Below are 19,236 nucleotides of genomic sequence, written 5' to 3' on the forward strand. Positions count from 1 at the left end.
GTTGGTATCTTAAATGGTTTACAAGTTGCACGTCAGTTAACAGTGCTTGAATAAAACATACGAGAAAGAAATACAGAAATAATTGCTCACCATTGACAAAAAAGACATGTTTTTATGATTTTACATTGATGAAATAAAACAGCAAAATCAGGTGTGCACCGACTTATGTTTAAGTATGGGAATATAAAAAGCAGTCATAGACTGCCATATCCTACATCGAATTAAGAACAGTATAAACGTTGCTTTACGACAAAGTGTAACATTGAAATTAAACAAAGTGCAATAACTCAAAATATACTGCATTCAGAGTTATGGTTATTGTGAACTACACCTATCTTTCATGCGGTCTATCTACACATGAATTCAATACCTCAATGGTTTTCGAGTTATGCTCAAAACAAAAATTATGTATAAAAAATAAAAAAGGGCAATTACTAAAATAGTGCCCCTGAGTTATGGTTCCTGTGTACCTTAATGAAATATTTCTGTATACGATGTTTGAAGTCAATACCTTAAAGACTTTTAAGGTTATGCGAAAGGTATACAAATGTGTATATCATAGCTATGTTTAAGAATTATAGGAGGATGGTGCCCCCTGTCCTTTTGTTTAATTATTCGATGCCGGCTACAATGTGCCCTATGTCCCTCAGCACACTTTCTCTTTTCTGTAGCACCTTCAGGTGTTAAAACATTAATTGAATAAACACACATTCAGTCAGGGTTTCCGTTATTACAACGAAAAACTTCCAATACTGATGGTAAGTCAGTGCATACTTCCAGTTTCAAATTCTTAATGGAAGCCCTGCCCAGCACATGGCTTACAGCTCTTAATCGCAGAGCATATCCCATTTGATAATCGTAAATACCTGCTAATCTGGCTTCACTTTGATCTTTGAAAATAGCGAATTCGCAGTGGTCGAGGCGACTTAGTCCCTAGTCTGCCAATAGTTGTCATTTTTTTATGCCTTCCGTTCAATTTAGATGCATACGCTGCCATCTGCTGTCAGTTGTTTTATTTTGTTTAAGTCTGGGTAGCAGGAGTTCAGTTGCATCTATGACAATGGTGGCTAGTTATTGTTTGTAATTTGTTGCATGTGTAATTGGCACGAGGTAAACATATTCACAGAGATTTTTGTTGGAATTGTGATACTTTGAAGAATTAGTGTCAGTCAGAGTCTGACAATATTTGTCACTTTGGATGCCATGCGTTCAATTTGGATGTGTACTGCCATCTGCTGTCAGCTGTTTTACTTCTTTAAAGTCTTGGTAGCAGGCGTTCAAGTGCAACTGTGACCATGATGTCACCTACGAGAAGACACTCAGAAATTCCCTCATCTAACAGACTAGTTCCTACCACAAACACCTCTTTTGTGGGAGGAGCCTCCATTTTCTGCAAACATGAATATATACAAAACTTATGAATGCAGACCATCAACACTTTAATAAATGCTTTATTTCATTTGCCTTCCAAGTACATGTGTACAAGTTATTTTAAAAATATGTGGATATATATATTTACAGTAAAAGAGAAAAATAACCCCAACTTCTGTATTTTTATCTGGCAATGTGTTTAAAAAGTTTTTAATGGAAATATATTTTAATATTGTTTTTTTTGGTTAATTATGGATTCAATAACAGTTAATTCATATATGTGTCAGAGATTTACATGTAATAAATTAATAGCTAATAAATCTGATAATTGCTCTAAACATATTCTGCTACAGGGAAAACCCAATGGATAAGGCAAATGTATATATTGAAATGAGTACCTTTGAAAATATACGGGAGGAAAAATAGTGTGGCAGATTGTTGATAATAAAAAATACCTGCATTTTTGATCGGGGCGTGGTTAAGAGGGACACTTCCTTCCGCCTTGAGTGTTGGTTTCTATATCTGTGATTGTCACAAAGTCAACTCACATTGGACTAGAACGCAACATGCCAACATTTGATTTGGGCCTTCTGTAGTTGCATTTCTGAGTTAATGACTACTTTGTAAACCTTTTGTCGCATACATTGCAGGTGACTAGAAAAAAATACATAGTGAAAATATTGATATATGTTTTTACTTCACATTTTATGTATAGAAAGGTAGTTCATCATTCAATGTGTGTTTTGCATGAATACTGTTTCTTAAAGGCCTAGTTTAAGCAATGTTTAGCGTGACAATCCCCTTCTGTGCATCTCCTGCTAATTGCACTGGTGTCACAGTAGGGGCTAATTTCCTGTTTATCCGTGTATTGGCTCTTGGCCATTTAGGGTCCATTTCTATAAATAAAACCTCTAAAACTGCAAAGCAGGAAATTTAGATCAAAGACCTGATAAGACAATTAGGCAATTAGATTAAGATCAATACACAGAGGTTGTGTACAAATACATGGTGTTTTTGTTTTGTTTTTTGGGGTTTTTTTTGGTTGTTGTTTTTTTTTTTTTTTTTTTTTTTTTTTTGGGGGGGGGCACTTATAGAAGGAATAAACAAGGCCTTTAAAGGCATAGTTTAAGGAATGTTTGTCATGATAATCCCCTGCTGTGCATCCCCTGTTTATTGTACTAGTCTCACAGTGGGGCCATTTCCTGTGTATCTATTTATTGGCTCAGGTCCATTTAGGGTTGACACTTTTCAAGTAGATAATCTCACTGTCTCACTTATACATATACATAATATGCATATTTAATGCATTTATTGATTAAACCGATTGAAACTGATTAATAAACAAATAAGAGTGTTCAGTTTTTAAATTTATATAACATACATATTTAAATCCATATTTATGGTCACCATTGTTATATCCAAATTGTGAAGCATCCTGGTTAAATCATATGAATGGGCTATTATATAACATACGTCTTATTCTTAATCAAAGGCATTGTAATAATACTATTATTTCATTTGAAAAAAACAACAACAACTAAAAGACAATATGTATTGTCCATTTCTATAATAAAACCTTTATAACTACACAGCTGGACACTCAGATCGGAAATCTGATAGGCAGCACAAGACAATTTAGATTAAAATCTAAACACAGAAGTTGTGTACTATACACGGATTTGGGTGTGTGGGGGGGTCACTTATAGAAGGCTTAAACTAGGCCTTTGCAGATGCACTCTCATAGGTTGATCGATTTGACAACTTTTTTTTGGTCTCAGAATCAGCTGATCTTTGCATCAATGCTTTCAAATCAGTTATATAGGAAAACACACATTCGAACAAATCTCAATTGTTTGGAAATTTTTTTATTTTTTTACTATTCTTTAACCGTTAGTTATGCTTTCAGACACAAAATATCAATGAACGCGCATAGATATGAACACCTGTGCTCTGATATTTTTTTATCTGTTTTATATCACCGGTTTCAAGACATTTTGACAAGGTTTGGCTCATTCAAAGTCAAAAAAAGAAAGTTGTCGAAGCGGCCAATCTGTAACAGTGCAGCTTTAACAAAACAAGATTTAAAATAGCGAAACATTAACCATGATCTAATGTTGTTGCTCGACAACATGAAATAAATGGTATCCACCTCTTCATAACTGATAGGCGTTTGACCATATAGTGTATGAAGTGTTGACGTTAAACATCTTGTAGTCGCATAGGAACGGCGTTCGTTGCTCCAAATATGAAACAACCATTGATTTATTCAGGTTGTCATAATGTCGTAATTATGTTTAATACTTAATTTCTCTAAAATCAGAAAGTCTCCTCGGAGATTCCGTTCGGACTGTGTTCACACCTTAATGACGTAAAATAATGAAATGACCTTGATAAGATAAAGCTTGTAATTAAACATACACGATGGCCCGAATCTAACATGTGATTTCTTGCTGAACATGTAAAATCTTAATCGTGTTTATGTTTTACACACTTGGAGAACGAGAACAGACATGACTGACTACATTTTGTAAGAGCATGCGGCATTTTTACAAGCGGCCACACATAAATAACCGAGTGATGACATCGAATTAAATGTTTTTCAGAACATTAATAATACATTTACATTCACTGATTAATAACATTTAAATAAGGACAATAAGTTAATTGCTTAGTACTGATTTTAAAGACACGAGTTATATTACTATTCTTTTTACCTGTTATGGTATGCAGCTGGGTAACTTAAGTTTGATGAAGATTGTGCCAGTCAGTATGAGGAAAAACTGAAGCCAGCGATAATCTTCTTTTTATCATAAGTGCGTCGAAAGAAACATCAGAGATACCATTATCAAATGAGATGACATGTAAAACGTCAACGCTAACGCGTCTTCATTATATTGTCATTTAAGTATCGAACCAGGTGAAGTGAAATCATTGGCTATAAAAGCATTGCCATGTTCAGTTTCTGCTGTGGCCTGTGTCAGAAGAGCATGGCGACATTGGGAATGATTCTGGCCGAAGAAGTTGTTGCAGATTGACAATATACTCCTCATCTTCATATCGTTATTTATCATTTGTCCCGAATCTAACGATTTGGCCAGAAAATATAGTTGATGTATGTCCGCTCTTCACGCGTTTGTCACTGCTTAAACTGGTTGTCTCTTTACTTGTTTTGGTGTTTCCGTATCTTTTGCTGCCATCGATATCGACGACAATCTCGTCTTGCCCCATTCGGAAATCCTCGACCATTTTTCGATAAAAAATACAAGTTTCTATAGACATTGGTGTCATTGGTGACCCCATTTTCAATTACGCAATAATACGCTTCTGTAAATGCATTTCTATCCTGGACCCTAAAATAAAATGATTATCATAAAAATCATAAAATCATATTTTAAATACTTCTCCCTGCTGTTAATAGCATGTAAATTTGCCAGTAATATGTAACAATGTTGAGCTAAACATTCATTATATTCAGTGAAGGACATTATGATTTTACATGTCACTGATAAGTTTTATCGAATTTTAATTTGTAAACTGTAACTGTATCATTGATAAAGAACTGCGTATGAAAAATTTCGAATTACGTCTGGTATTTCACACTTATAAACTACATATATTGGTTAAACGGTAAATACGAGCTTTCTAAAAAAAAAAACAATGCCCGATATAGGAAGACTTACATTTTACTGGACAGAAGTCTCTTTTTCAATCGATGAAGCATTCGATGATGATTTCAACATAATTTATATGTGTTCTTATGCTGTCAATATATTGCGAGATCTGTCACTGCGTACTGGTATATAAGCTAAAACTCCGGCACTATTAAAACGAACAGTTTTCGCTCAGTAGCAAGAATCGCCAGCTAAGTGCCGGCAACGGTACCGGTGACACTGCCAACACAAATGATCTAAATACGATTCTAATGTTATCTTGTGCTAATTAAATGTATGACATGTTTGTATTTTTGCTAATATTTTGAATGTACAAGCACAATAAATGTGTTAATTAAAATTATACATTATTAGCCTTGTGCCCTTAAACATGGACTTTGGTATGTTATTTGGCTATTATGCTTTTCACTGTAGATGCCATGGTATTATGATAACATTTTGTTGGCTGTATAAGACGTCGGCTTAGTATATAAATAAAAATGTGCATTTAACAAGTAAAACTTATATAAGGTAAGTGTTAAAACACGGTCTTCCACGTCAGGGTTTTGGTGTATTTTATTAATTAATAAGATGGGTTATGTTTTATTCCTGTTATACGTAAAAAAAAAATGATGTGTTTCATAAACAATTGTGTGGGGTTTTTTTCTTTTGTGTTCTTCATTTGGTTCTTGGGTATTAAGAGTTTCAAATTTCGAAAAGTATGGAAGCGTTGTGTTTCATCACTTTACCCTATATAAAATATGGGTGAGAACACTTAATATGCAAAGCATTGAATTATTGTTTTTGAAGTGGTGTATTAAAACTTCAAATATGTCGAGAAGACATTATTCATCTATGTAAACAATTTTATTTTCACAATTCCATGTCACTGTAGTATTTCTATATCCATCATGCCAGAAATGACATAATATTTGAACACAACTTTTAAAATAAATTCCAAAATATTGAAGTTTTAGAATTTGGAAATAGTTTCATGACAATTTAAATGACTGCTGTATTAAAATAATTGAAAATAGTATATTATTTTACAAAGGAGAGAAGCTTATCCTTTTGACCACTTACCAATTAATGGCTCCTCCAAATCATGGGCATATAAACGCAACCTTCAGAAGGATTCGCAGGATAAGTGGGTCATCCGTAGAGAAAATATTATATGAAGCGAACAGCAAGTCGTCTGAGAATACGATTACTGGAACTCTGACACATAGCACAGCGATCTATGGAAGTAAAAAAGAACCAACTTGTTAACTTAAATTTGTGTTTTCTTGAGCTTAAACTCAAATTAGAAGTGTGTCACACTAACAACGGAAACTACTTGGAATCCGACCATTCGTCGTCGTTTATATCTGAAATGCCTATTTGCCATACCGGTCAACTGTTAAATATGCTAGCTGTTAAGTTGACATTACTTGTATATCGTTTTTAAAGCAACTTCTGGTTCGTTTTGATTTACGTAAGCCCAGGAAAGATAACTTCGAATGAAATATTACATCGAGTTCAAAACATCAAAATCTTACTTCTTTGAGTGCTCAATTATTAGTTACTTCACCGTGTGTATCTTCTCATACTTCGTTCCTGTGCTTGTTTACGTTATGCTGCAACTTAGTCCTTGTTGTAAAAAGAATGTCGCCATTCTCCGACATTCGTAAAACGAAAATGTTCAACCCAATTAATAGAAAAAAACAAGTCGATGTATAAAATGCAGTTCCAAAACATTGTCGATATTGGAAGTGGCTTTTTTTGCTTGTATATCTACAGTAGATTTATTTTTGCTATTTTCTCAGATACTGATGCCCCGATCCGGAAATAATTTTAAGGACTGTGCTGGTAAAGTGAGTGTTCTCCGGATACTCCAGTTTCATCCACACCATAAGACACCACTCCCGTTACCATCGTGTTAGTTTTCTATTTACAGTTTGTTGGGAAAAAGTTCTCGGATATTTTTTATAAAGTTAATTATTCACGCGTTTCTAAGTATAAACATTTCATGGACAATGAACTTTTGCATTTATTTTTCATAAAACAGCGAAAGCACTTTAAAATTTTCAGGGACGTTCGTATTGCGTATTACAACGATAAAAAGTTCCAAAAGATATTTGAAAGGTGACTTAACATCAACTTTAAATTTTTTGTTCGAGCAGTTGTTTCCGTCTGTTTTGTTTGAAAGCAAATGTTCGAACATTCAGCTTCAAACATCATGAAAACAGGATTACCATATTTCTAATAAACGGTAAATTGTTTATTTCCAAATATATCTTAATTTAAACTTATGCAACATTTATTGAATTTTAAATCATTATTTTTATTTCTATTTGGATCAAAGTGACGTGTCTAGTTAAGCCAAGGGGAAGTAACTGCAGTGTATTTTAAAAGTAGTTCTGAAAAATGATATTTTCACTCCTTATTTCGCAATGGAAATATCAAATTGATCTTTTCACTGTTGTTATTTCACTGATAAAACTCCATATTTCATCGAAAAGCATAAAAGAAAGGCTAATATTTTGTAATCTGTTCACAAATCATATGTTGTTCTTGTGGTATGATCATTATGGGCAACACAACACGCAATTACTTTCATTACTGGCCATCAATTCTTACTGAAGTTATTGGGTGGAAACCATTTTTCTATTAAAAGTTACAGTGACCTTGACCTTGATATTGACTCTGACCACTCAAAAGCAACCCCAAGCTAGCTCTTAACAAGCGCTACCTGCATTTCAACTTTCATTACTATTCATCGATCCTTACTTACGTTATTGGGTGAAAACTGTTTTCCTATTTTAGTAGCAGTGACCTTGACTTTGACCCCAACCCCCACAAAGCAATCCATAGATAGCTCTTCGCATAAGCTTCCGACTCGCCATACTTCATTACAATCCATCCATTCTTATTTAATTTGATGGGCTAAAACGACCCTTTTTTTCTTACTAAATTTATTGGGCTAAAACCTTTTTTTACTATTTATAGTAACAGTAACCTTCATATAAACCACCTACTCACCTACTTTTATTACTATCGATTTATTTAAAATTAAGCTATTGGGCGGAAACTTTTTTTTTTCGATTTTAGTAACAGTGACTTTGACCTTCACGCCGACCCCCTCAAAAGAATTCCAAAGCTTGTTCTTGACATAGGCTACCTACACATTATCTTTCATTACAATCCATCAATTCTTACTTAATTTATTGGGCTAAAACCGTTTTTTTTCTATTTGCAGTAACAGTTACCTTGACCTCGACCAAACCTCCTCAAAGGCTAAAGTTCAAATATATCTCTTCACATTGACTACCTAGACACCTACCTTTATTACTATCGATCAATTCAAGCTAAAGTAATTGGGCGGAAACCATTTTTCTATTCACTATTATTCTATTTCACTAACGGCGACCTTGATCCCGACCCTTTCAAAATAATTTCCAAGCTAGCTTTTCACATAAGCCATCTACGCACCAATTTTCATAACTATCCATCAATTCTTACTTAATATTTTGGCGAAAACCATTTGTCTATTTTAGATAAAGTGAATATGACCTTGACCCCACCCCCTCAGAAGTAATCCCAATCAGTGTGTGTATACCACTGATAAATTGCGTCATAAATGCTACGCCGGAAGACTTTAAACAAGGATAACTTCACTTTTTCTTCACCATTTTAAATGAAACATAGCGCAGTCAACGCCGCTTACGGGGCCCCACCTTCGGTCTTTTACCAGAGTTTGATTGAGAGTTTAGTTTCTTAAAATACTTCGACAAACCTTTTCACAATACGGCCGTCTGAAGGAGCAATGTCAAAACATCATTTTGTTAACAGGTTTGTCGAAGTGTTTGATGAAAGAATCACCTTATCAAACTTCGGTAATAAAACGAAGGCGGGGCTATTTAAGAGGCATAGACTGCCCTTTGTTTTATTTAAAATGGTGTAGTAAAGGAAAAGTTATCTTTGATTAAAGTCTTTATTTTAAGCAAATTGTGGCCTTCCGATATGACGTAATTCATCACGTGGTATACACACACTGTGAATATAACCGTTTAAGTACCGAGCTTTATCAGTTTCTAAAACCATGCTTCTATAGAAACCTCAATACATTTAAGAAAGAAAACATCATAAATTCAAGCAACAAGCAAACGCAGACGAGTTTGTATAGATTTGTAATTACTATTTTTCAAAGATTATGTAGTTGGATGGTTGTAAATACTGAGTCAGTTGCAGCTATACTGATATGTTAATTACAGAAAAATTGTATGTTTGTACTTTTCTGTTTAATTTTATTGTACTAATTAACATGAACTAATTGTATAGCCTATTTGTATTGCGATTTACTCGAAGACATATACGTATGTATATGTGTATGAGGATACGTAGTATGGTACAGATGAATGCTAGTTTATTTATTAGAAAATAAAGTACTTAATTTTACAAGTGGCTATTTGTTAGAAATTTCATTAACATACAATAATATATAGTAAGTTAGCTTCCAAGTCAAATTCATGACTCTCTGATACCCATGTTGGGTATCACATTCTAAATATAAACATGTATCTGCCGCCATGACATATATGTATATTGTATATACCTAATTTGCCATACATTACATCATGAGTGAATAAACGCGTTTGACTTGACTTGAGAAAGACAAGATGTGCCAATTAGACATTCTTGATTTTGCAAAATTTGAGTAAGGCCATAATATGCACAGTCATATTCAAATGTTTCTTTTTATAGCCGATGTAAACAATAGAAGCGACGACTTCAAACTTTGAATCATCGGATCACTCGAGGGTTTAGCTCAGTGCCTGGCGTCCTCGAGCGATCGCAGTTTTACATGTACATGTATATTGTTTATATATTATTTTTCATTAATGCGCTGGTCTGCCCTTTGTATCATGTTTGTATTGTATGCATAAGTATTTATTGAAATGATACTAAAGATACTGCCTGTATAATATTATTACTTTTATGTACTTCACCGAAAAGAAAATTATGAGAATGTCGACCTAAACGTAATATTTTCGGCACAATGTACATTACAAGTACATTACATTACACGTTACTACAAATGAACGTGTTTGGAAGGGCGGAAACTTTAACGAACTATGGTAACGCTTCCACAGATTTGATTTTGAGTAGATAGAGCTTGACAAAACCCGCTGAACTTTGAAATAACAATAATAATTTAGCTTAGCTATTAATACCGGCAGTTGCTGAATAAGTAGGCATGTATCACGCACTTAATTATTGCCTTGTTGGTTTTCCACCAACCATTTACTGTTACACGCAATAACAAAGGTGAATCATAAGTAATGTGGCTGGTTTCCCAACATTTCTCCACATTAACCGAAGAGGGTCGTTTAAATTTTTATCCTGGTCAGTATTATTTACAATGCTATATGATGCATAATTTCAACGTTCAGTCGGCATTTTTCAAGCTCTAACGTTATTTTTTAAGATATCTGTAATTCATCAGGCCGGAAGACAGTTAAGTTCTGGTCCAGCAAAAAACATATTTAATCTCGGAGATATTTATGGGTTTTTTTTCTTTCTGAGTGCAGGTATTATACTGAATTTAAAGTATAACAACTAAACATTATGTGCATTACTCAGACTAAAACAAAAGATCAATCTGAAGTAGCTTTCTCAATCTTAAATATAGAGAGAGCATCCTGGACCTCCTCCTATACTTAGCATTTATTTTAACATAACCTATAATGAATTAAATAAATTGAACAGGTGGCGAATGTGTTTACACTCATGCTCTTAAACCGTGACCTGTGACTTGCAGAATAATTCTTACATAATCAGATAATGTTTTGATGACTGTTACAGGTTTATGTACTTTTGAAAGTTTTTCAGTTCGGAATTGATCATGTCAGTAACACACGGATGAGGAGTTGACATTAAACAGAGATAGATAGATAGAATAAATTCGAACAGTTTTGAGAACTATATTTTTGAATGGGTAGTGTGCCGAGGTAAATAGGGAATAACAGCTGTCTCCGGATTTTTAAAGTTACTTTTAAATCTAACGGTAATTTATCGTGTGTGTGTTTTTTAACAAAGTAACAGCTAAAATAGAATATTGGATTAGTACAATGGATGGATAAAGTGTATCTGGCTTAGCTATGGGATTTACCAGTCAGTGTCAGTGCCATGTTATCTAGTGAGGTTTTAAGATAAAAACTGGGTATGCGCCAAACGCTTCTTGTAATTCGGCGAATGATAGAAAACAAAGACATTTGATATGTTTTAGATGTGTCAATTGCTGCTCTATTGATGCTTTAAAGATTGTGATCATTTTGATATTTATTTCCGCTTTATTATGACAATGTATGAAATAAATCTTTTTCTTATCTGTCTTTCTTATCTGTCTTAATGCTATCGTAGATTATAAGTTTATTCCATGGCAGAGAGTGTAAAATAGGTTCATACAAACCCGAGCGTAGGTTTTTTGTGGAAACGAGGTTTACCAAGTTTCCGCAGAGCACCCTGCGCGAGGGTTGGGATGAAACTATCTTACACGAGCTGCTATGGTAGATGCCTTTTCTCCCACCTCAGTTAAACAGAATAAAGTTAAAATGTATTTTTTCGCTGGAACTTAAACGCAGCGTGAAAACTTTATTATTGTGCCACTTGAAGCGAGAAATAATTAATCAGCATTCTAATTATCGCCACAAGACAAGGTTTCCATGATGCCACAGTCGACGGTCTTCAACAAGGGAGATAATTGTGTGAAGACAATAAAAAGGCGTTCCATACGGGTACTTGTTTTATCTGAGGTGGGAGAAAACTGGTCTTTGATTCCAGTTAAGCCATTTTCATGGGTTTTTTTGTTCAGTGACGGTGATGATTGAAAGGCATTCGGTACGGAGGTAATTAATAAATTATGATGTCAATATGGATATGAGCAATATTTAAAAAGGTTCACAGGGACATGAGTTACTAGTTAAACATAATTATGCAACACCAAATTCAAAATAATTATTACATGTATCTGAAACTAGGCGCAAACTTTGCATTTTTTAATTAAGTTAGTGTTCAGCATCCTTTTAATAAATATATAAATACATATATTGAAATGTGGACATATTCGTGCATCATGAAAAATGAATTATGTTTATTCCATGTGAATTTTTGTCTTAATCAGAAAACATGAATTAAGTTATGGCAGGAAAAAGAAAACGATACGATTCTCTTGACACACGTTTCTTGACATTCTTTTGTTTCAAAAATGATAATGACATCTTCCTAGAGTAGAGACTGATATATCTGATGTTGACAGCTACAATTAGACGCAATTTTTTACTTCAAACTTGTACTTGTCTGAGACTGGCATAAATCACTTTCCTAATGCTATCGTACATGTCATTTTAAACAAAACACATTAAAAATAGCTAACAAAACGTACCTGTATAAAAATGATTCGTAGACAAAGCATATGTACAATCACACTGAAATGACTGAAATTCCTACCTTAAGCGTTTGCCTCCAATGCACAATTGACAGCACAGATATATGGATATTTTTACATTGAAATAGAAAGTAGAATTTTGCGGCTGTATCCATCCACGAGAAAATAATCACACACACGCATGGATACGGAAGAGAGTGGGAAGAAAGAATATTGATAGATGTGATATGTTCAGATAAGTTCAAGATGTATATAAATCAAAGCACTAAAAGAGCTGAGGGACGGTACTGCTTAAAGCTGGCAGCAGTAATGATGGAATATTATAAGTTATGTGCTAGAAAGATGGTGAAGTGGACCATACAAAATTACTTGTCTGTTTGTTTCGTAGGGGAAAGGGATATGTTAGAAGCATGTCCATTGTTTAATATATAGGTGTTTTGCCTGTTAATAGAAAACAATCAGTTGAATAGGTTAAATGTTGTTGTTTTTAAGTTGTATACCAATGTTTTGGGACAACAGCCAATACGTAAAGGGTATGATAAGAAATGTATGTTTGTCTTTGGTAAGAATGAAACAATAAAAACATGAAAGTTCAAATGGATATAAATTTCGTTAAAAAAGTTGTTAAAGATTTCCAGAGAATTTTAATTGAAGAATGTAATACATAATGTCATTAAAACATTGATTTTGAGTTATATATGTTTTTTTCTAATAACACTATTATAAAAATGCGTAAAGTGGGTTTCATGTTCATGACAATCAAATACTAAATTAAGATTATAGTCTATAATAGACCAGTTGTTTTTGCCATTGCGGAAATGAAAGTGAATATAAATGAAAGTTGAATGTAAACTTATGTGTGATTAAAGCAATTACGGAATTTTCACATTTCAGTTATAATTATAAACATCAATTAGTGAAATAATTTGGAAATAATATTTTAATTGTATTAGCTAGTGCAGTTAAAATTGTATAACAGTGTGCATCTGTGTCTGCTGAAAACAGTAATGTATACAAATGAGGTTTAATAAGTGATATGGTTTAAAATTACCTAAATAACAGTCAACCACACCTGTGCCAGAACAATGCCTTTACAATCACAGAGCATTTCAATTCGTAAAACAACATTGACAAAGTAAAACAAAGTATAATTATACACATGCAAAGTCCAAAAACAGCTTTTTTAACTGGTAAATTCAAGTTATAGTCCATTATTTATTACTTGATCTAAAAGGGGTCTGAAACTGAGCCCAATTTACAATTGCAAAAGATGCATCCACATTTCTTGATAAGTATCAATTCTACCAGCGTTAATAAGATTAAGTTCAGTCTATAAGTACGAAATTGAGCACCCTGGATTGGAAAGAAGCACGTTACTTTTCTGTTTTATATTCCAGATTGGAAAAGAGCACAACTGAAAATGACTATTTTTTTAATTTCTAGTACCTTGTGTACTTTAATAGTCAGAACTGGTTTTTAAAGATAATGTAAAGTTTGGAGACATAATGGGTGCAATAAAGGCTATCACAGGATGGATGATATTTTGGAAGAAAAAACAAGCTAAAAATGATTTATCATTAGAATTGACCAGTGTTATGCAATATTTATCTATGAAGAACTATTTTGGCAAAATGTTTATGTATAGGATATTGGGTTAATTAATAGTACTGCCTGTTCTAGCAGTAACAGTACAAAACAATCAAAACAATCATACATATTATAGCATAAATATGTCAGTGGGTTGCAAAGAAATTTAAGTATTGCAATTCCTGAATGAAAGATGAAGCTGAGAATCATCACATAGCATTAATGACTTGACACGTGAAAGTATTCACATCAGTACAATCTGTTGAGTTATATTTGACATTGAACAGACAAAAATACGCATCAGTACTGAATCATGAGTGGAGTAATTATGTACGAGGGATTAAATGCACAATAACATTTTCGCAGAAAGCACATGCAAGTAGTGAAAGTGGTTAGAAAATGTTAATAATAAGTATTTAACATAAAACAACAATGCATACACACAGTGAAACTTAAGCTCACATCAGAAGTATATCTATAATGATTTGTAGAGATAAATCGATAACACACTGAATAGTGAATATTTTCAGTTTGTAGAAATAATGTTGTAAAGTATCATTTATTTACAGGAAAAACGTGCACAATACTTTGGAAAATCCTATTTATTTCATCTAGATTTTGGCTGTAAACTATCAAAATGATTGTCTGAAGTAATTTCATAACTGTTGAAGAATCCTTGGAATATGTTTTCAAGAAGTTGAAAAAAATGTACATGTATTGTTATTTCTATTGATTATTAATTCAAATGTTATTTCTAGGCACTCGTGAAATGGAATGTTTTCATAACAGCCGTCATTCAGATTTTTTAGGAAAAGAATATTCATGAAGAATTTACAAACAGCCAGTTGAAAGGTCAAACTAATAAATGCCAACAGGCTTATAGTAAAGTAATGCTGTAGCAAATCAGACCTTGACTGCCTGTTTTATTATTAAGCATAAACGATACAGTGGTATGTATAAATAAAACAATGGCGACTGCATTCTCTATTAGTTATTGGACACTAGCATGGCAACAAAAATGAAAGTATGGCAACATCAAGACTGAGTAAAATTATCGCAACTAAATATCATTGTTGCCATAGGGTACAGATTTTATGTTAAACACTTTCTTCTGCCGTCAGTTTATCAACATTTGTCAAGCTAGGACAAGGAAGCCAAATCAGTTTTATGGTGACCGTCAGAATTGTGTCATCAGCCGACAGAAACTCCACCATCTCATCCTCCTAGCCTCGATAACCTCGATGCTTTCTCAGTCTCTTTTGCAAGGGGAGCTTAGATTTATTTAACTGTTCATATACACTATCAAAACATTAATTACCTTGAATACGTCAATAGGCCTATCATGTAACTATGTAGTGTAAATTTTAGTTTATTAGGATAGTAGACCACGTTATGTTTATCTACAGTCAGGTGGTCATGTGACCGCGAAAACGGACTTCTTTTCTGTTCTGAAATGTCAATCACTCGCCCATAAATTCCCATCACCCTGCAGGATAAAGACACTGGCAAAGAAAATCGGCCAGAAAATTTACATCATGTACAAAAGTCATGTTCACCTTCCCCACCCGCAAAGCTGAAAAATGTGCAACATTCAACGATATTCAATTCCATTTCTGTGGTAAATATCAAAATCTCACTTACAACAGAAATTAATTTTCTCTTTGCAGGTGCAGTTTTGAACATCCAACACTTTATTCTTTAATATCAAAATGAATGAAATCCATTGAACATGTGGCGAATGTTTGTAAACACTCGTGATCTTGAACCTTGACCTGTTTAGTCTATGACTTGCGGATTAATTGTTACAATATAAGACAATGTTTGGTGACTGATCCAAGTTTATGCACTTTAAAAGCTTTTTATGTTTTGAATTGATATTGACGTATTAAAATGCAATTATTTTGACTATAAACGTATTTAAAAAATGAACAGTTTTGAGAACTATTTTTAGGGGCGCATTTAAATATGGATACCGAGTGTGCCGACGTCAACAGGGAAAACATTTGTCCCCTTTATTTGTAAAGATACTTGATAATTTTAAGGTAATTGATAGTGTTTTAATAAACGAAGTAACAGGATATGTAGAATAATTGGTTAGTGCCGTGGATGTAAAAAGTTTTTCTGGCTCGGCTGCGGAATTTATCGTGTTCGCCTTCGGCTCACCCGATAAATTCCTCCGCCTTGCCAGATATACTTTCACCATCCACGGCACTAACCTAGTTTTTCTATTTATCTGGCAATGTGTGCACATAATTCTAAGTGAAATGTTTTGACAAGGGGGTCAAGCTTAAACTATCTGTATATCTGTATATTGTGTCTCGTGTGGTAGTCGATATGGATTGTTTTCATTGGCAATGACAACGACATCAGTAAAGCACAACATCAGGAAAAGTCTCCCGGCCTCACAGCACTTTGTTTCGCATGAAGTATTAGTGTGAGTTTTGCTTGTCCGACTCAAGAGTTATGACTGAAGAGCCACCTGGGTGGGGAGGTTGGCAGCTTCAAAGGATGAACACATGGCCTCTTAAGGGTGCATGTGCTGTTCAGGCACATCAAACAGTCAGCTGTTACAAAGAGTTTGGAGGGTTGTTTTTAGAATGGGGAATATATGTCCTCAATCCTTAGACTTATGTCTCTATGTGGTCAAGAGCACCGAACTTTTAACTTGCTGAATTTAGTGTTATCGTAGATAGTTGCCAAGATGATATAATTTCCATCACTGAATTGGCTCCTGTCATATACCACGTTTCCCCAGGCAACAACTTTGACTTTGAAAAGAATGGGGTATGGCCCACTTGATTATTCAAAGGCTTCTTTGAGTGAGGTCATCTGCAAAGAAGTATGTTACATTCTAAAAAATGGTGTTGTTCATTAAATGAATTGATTTGCAAATAATCAACACAATGACTTCTTGATATCAAAAATGAAGAATCTGAGGTTCATGTGTAGTGCAACATACTATGCTTCATAATAATTAACTTACATTTACAGCTTATTCATGAATCAATAAGTTATTCATTGTACAGTCTAAACAGTTCTAATACAGGTACATTATATAATAAAATATTTTATAAGACCTAGTCCTTTACATAGGTATAAGTTTCCTGCTGACAATTTATTTAAAAGAACTCCTAAAGTTATTTTATTATAAATGTATAATGGTTGTATTAATAGCGTTACTTTACATTTAAATTTACTAGTTAAGGCAAGTTTCTTATCTACCGTAAGCATTGAATTTTAAGCAAAATGACATTAAACCCTGTTTTCCTATTCTAGGCTAAAATGTGTAATCAAATGAAAATGTGACTGTTTTATATAGGATGTACACTTGCATAAAGGCTGGAAAAAAAACAAGATTTATTAAAATATATGAATACCTTAAGAACTGCTTCTTATATGTCAGAACGCTCACCCTTTCAGGTCATGTCCTTGTGCCCAGAGCCAGCCAAGGTCCGCTGTCTACCGGGGTCCACAACGGTTCACTTCTCCCCGGTTCTTCCGGCCGCGCAACCCCCGAACAACCGTCATTCAGGCGACATCTGGGACCTAGCACATTCTCCACTCGTTATACCCACCCTTAAACAGTCTCTGTCACGCTACCAAAATATTACTGATTCCAGTTCATTTTTCAGTTGATTTATATACGGTTTAAAGTTGAATTACGCCGGGCCGCGTATTGCCATTCAGTCTAGAAACTTAATTTTACCGGGTCACACCCCATAGTACTCGCGGACATAATTTAAAAAATAATATATGCTACGCATCGACGGCCCCTTTAAAATACCCCCAATGTCAAATTTTAGAACTTCCCCTATAGTTCCAAAATCAAGCGATGGTTTTCGTTTAATCACATATCTTTCTTACCCACCTCAGCTAAGCGTTAAAGTCAGGATTGTGTGCCTTCTCATAATCATGTATTTGTATGTTCCATTGTAAATATTTGTAAATATTTTGTTTGTCTTCATGGGCAGTATGGCTTATTGGATATGAAATAAACCTACTTCTCTATATTATTTTTTAAACACACTTAACGGCTTTGTTCATATTCCTATGTCTGTGTAGATTTCCAATGATATCTTAAAATGTTGGACTGACAGCGCCGGGTCGACTGTGTAGGCTCGTCAAGCTACATACAGGGGTGTTGGGCCTTCTTTCAATGACCGGTAGTATCACGATACGCTCTTTGTACAACAACACCTATCGATTGCGTAGAGATCCTCACGAAACTGGAAATACTTTCGAAATGCGTCAAGTAACTCATGACGAATCTCTGGAAAACCTTGTTCGACTATTTCACAGTCACTGGCTGCTGCTGTGTGTACTTAAAGTACTCAAGAAGATACGCTTGGATTTTTGACGATAAGCCTCTGTTGCAGGTAGGGGTAGCTTACTGGGTGGTGGAGGCGGTCTGTGAGGATAGGGACATGAACACAGATGCGAGATATATATATATATATATCTATATTATAACATAATTTGCTAAAAAGTTATTGTAGATTTTTGTAGTATGTACTGGAACATTCTCATTTGGTATATAAGGGCAAACAAACCTGGTGTTTAGTCTTTTGTTAAAATTAAAGTTGAAATTAAGTGTTTTATTGTTTACACGTCCTTATTAAAGTTTCACCAGTGCTAGAACATTTCTAAAATCTTGGATTAGATAAACTATAATGTAAGGGTTACCTTTCAACTCGCAAAAGTACATTGATGATTATGCATAAGATAGATTATGTTTTGTAAAATCGCATTTAGGGTAAAATCTGTACAATTTAAAAAATGTATTTATCATTAGAAAATGTTTTTAATTAGTTATAAAACACAAATTAAACCAAACCCCTGTGATGGTACCTTATTCATTTATTCCCTTGGTAATAAAGTAATAAGTTTAAAGAAATTGCAAAAAAGTTATGCATGTACTGTTGTGCCAACAACGTCTATCATTCAGAAATATATATCCAAAATTAATTCTAAAAGAATGATCAACGGATAATGATTTTTTCAAAGCCTATATTACTATATATGCGGAGAATGAGATTTGTTTAGTTCATATTTCTTTATTCAATGTGAACGTTTGTTCTACTTGAAACATACTTATTAAGCCAATTTTAATTGCCTATAAAACACTTATTACTAAAATTGTGAAAAAAAAATTGTGAATATTGAAATAAAACATTTTTAACTTGAAATACGCTTTTCTTTATT

At 33.8% G+C, this 19,236-nt stretch overlaps 1 protein-coding gene across 5 annotated transcripts in view; it reads right to left on the reverse strand.

The window, feature by feature from the left end:
• Positions 1-12,660, reverse strand: part of LOC128208800 (TNF receptor-associated factor 3-like) — a 66,523-nt gene extending 53,863 nt beyond the window's left edge. Inside the window, exons 1-2 of one of the 5 annotated variants that reach the window (XM_052912403.1) lie at positions 12,510-12,660; positions 6,105-6,259 (exon numbers count right to left, since the gene is read on the reverse strand). The gene's annotated coding sequence lies outside the window, so the exon portion shown is untranslated. Of the gene's footprint in view, positions 1-6,104; positions 8,673-12,444 lie in introns of those variants that run through there. The other 4 variants (XM_052912406.1, XM_052912402.1, XM_052912407.1 and 1 more) reach the window with 4 other exon arrangements.
• Positions 12,661-19,236: the final 6,576 nt, after the last annotated feature.

Source organism: Mya arenaria, chromosome 11, assembly GCF_026914265.1.
Source record: "Mya arenaria isolate MELC-2E11 chromosome 11, ASM2691426v1".
NCBI classification, from domain to species: Eukaryota; Metazoa; Mollusca; class Bivalvia; order Myida; family Myidae; genus Mya; species Mya arenaria.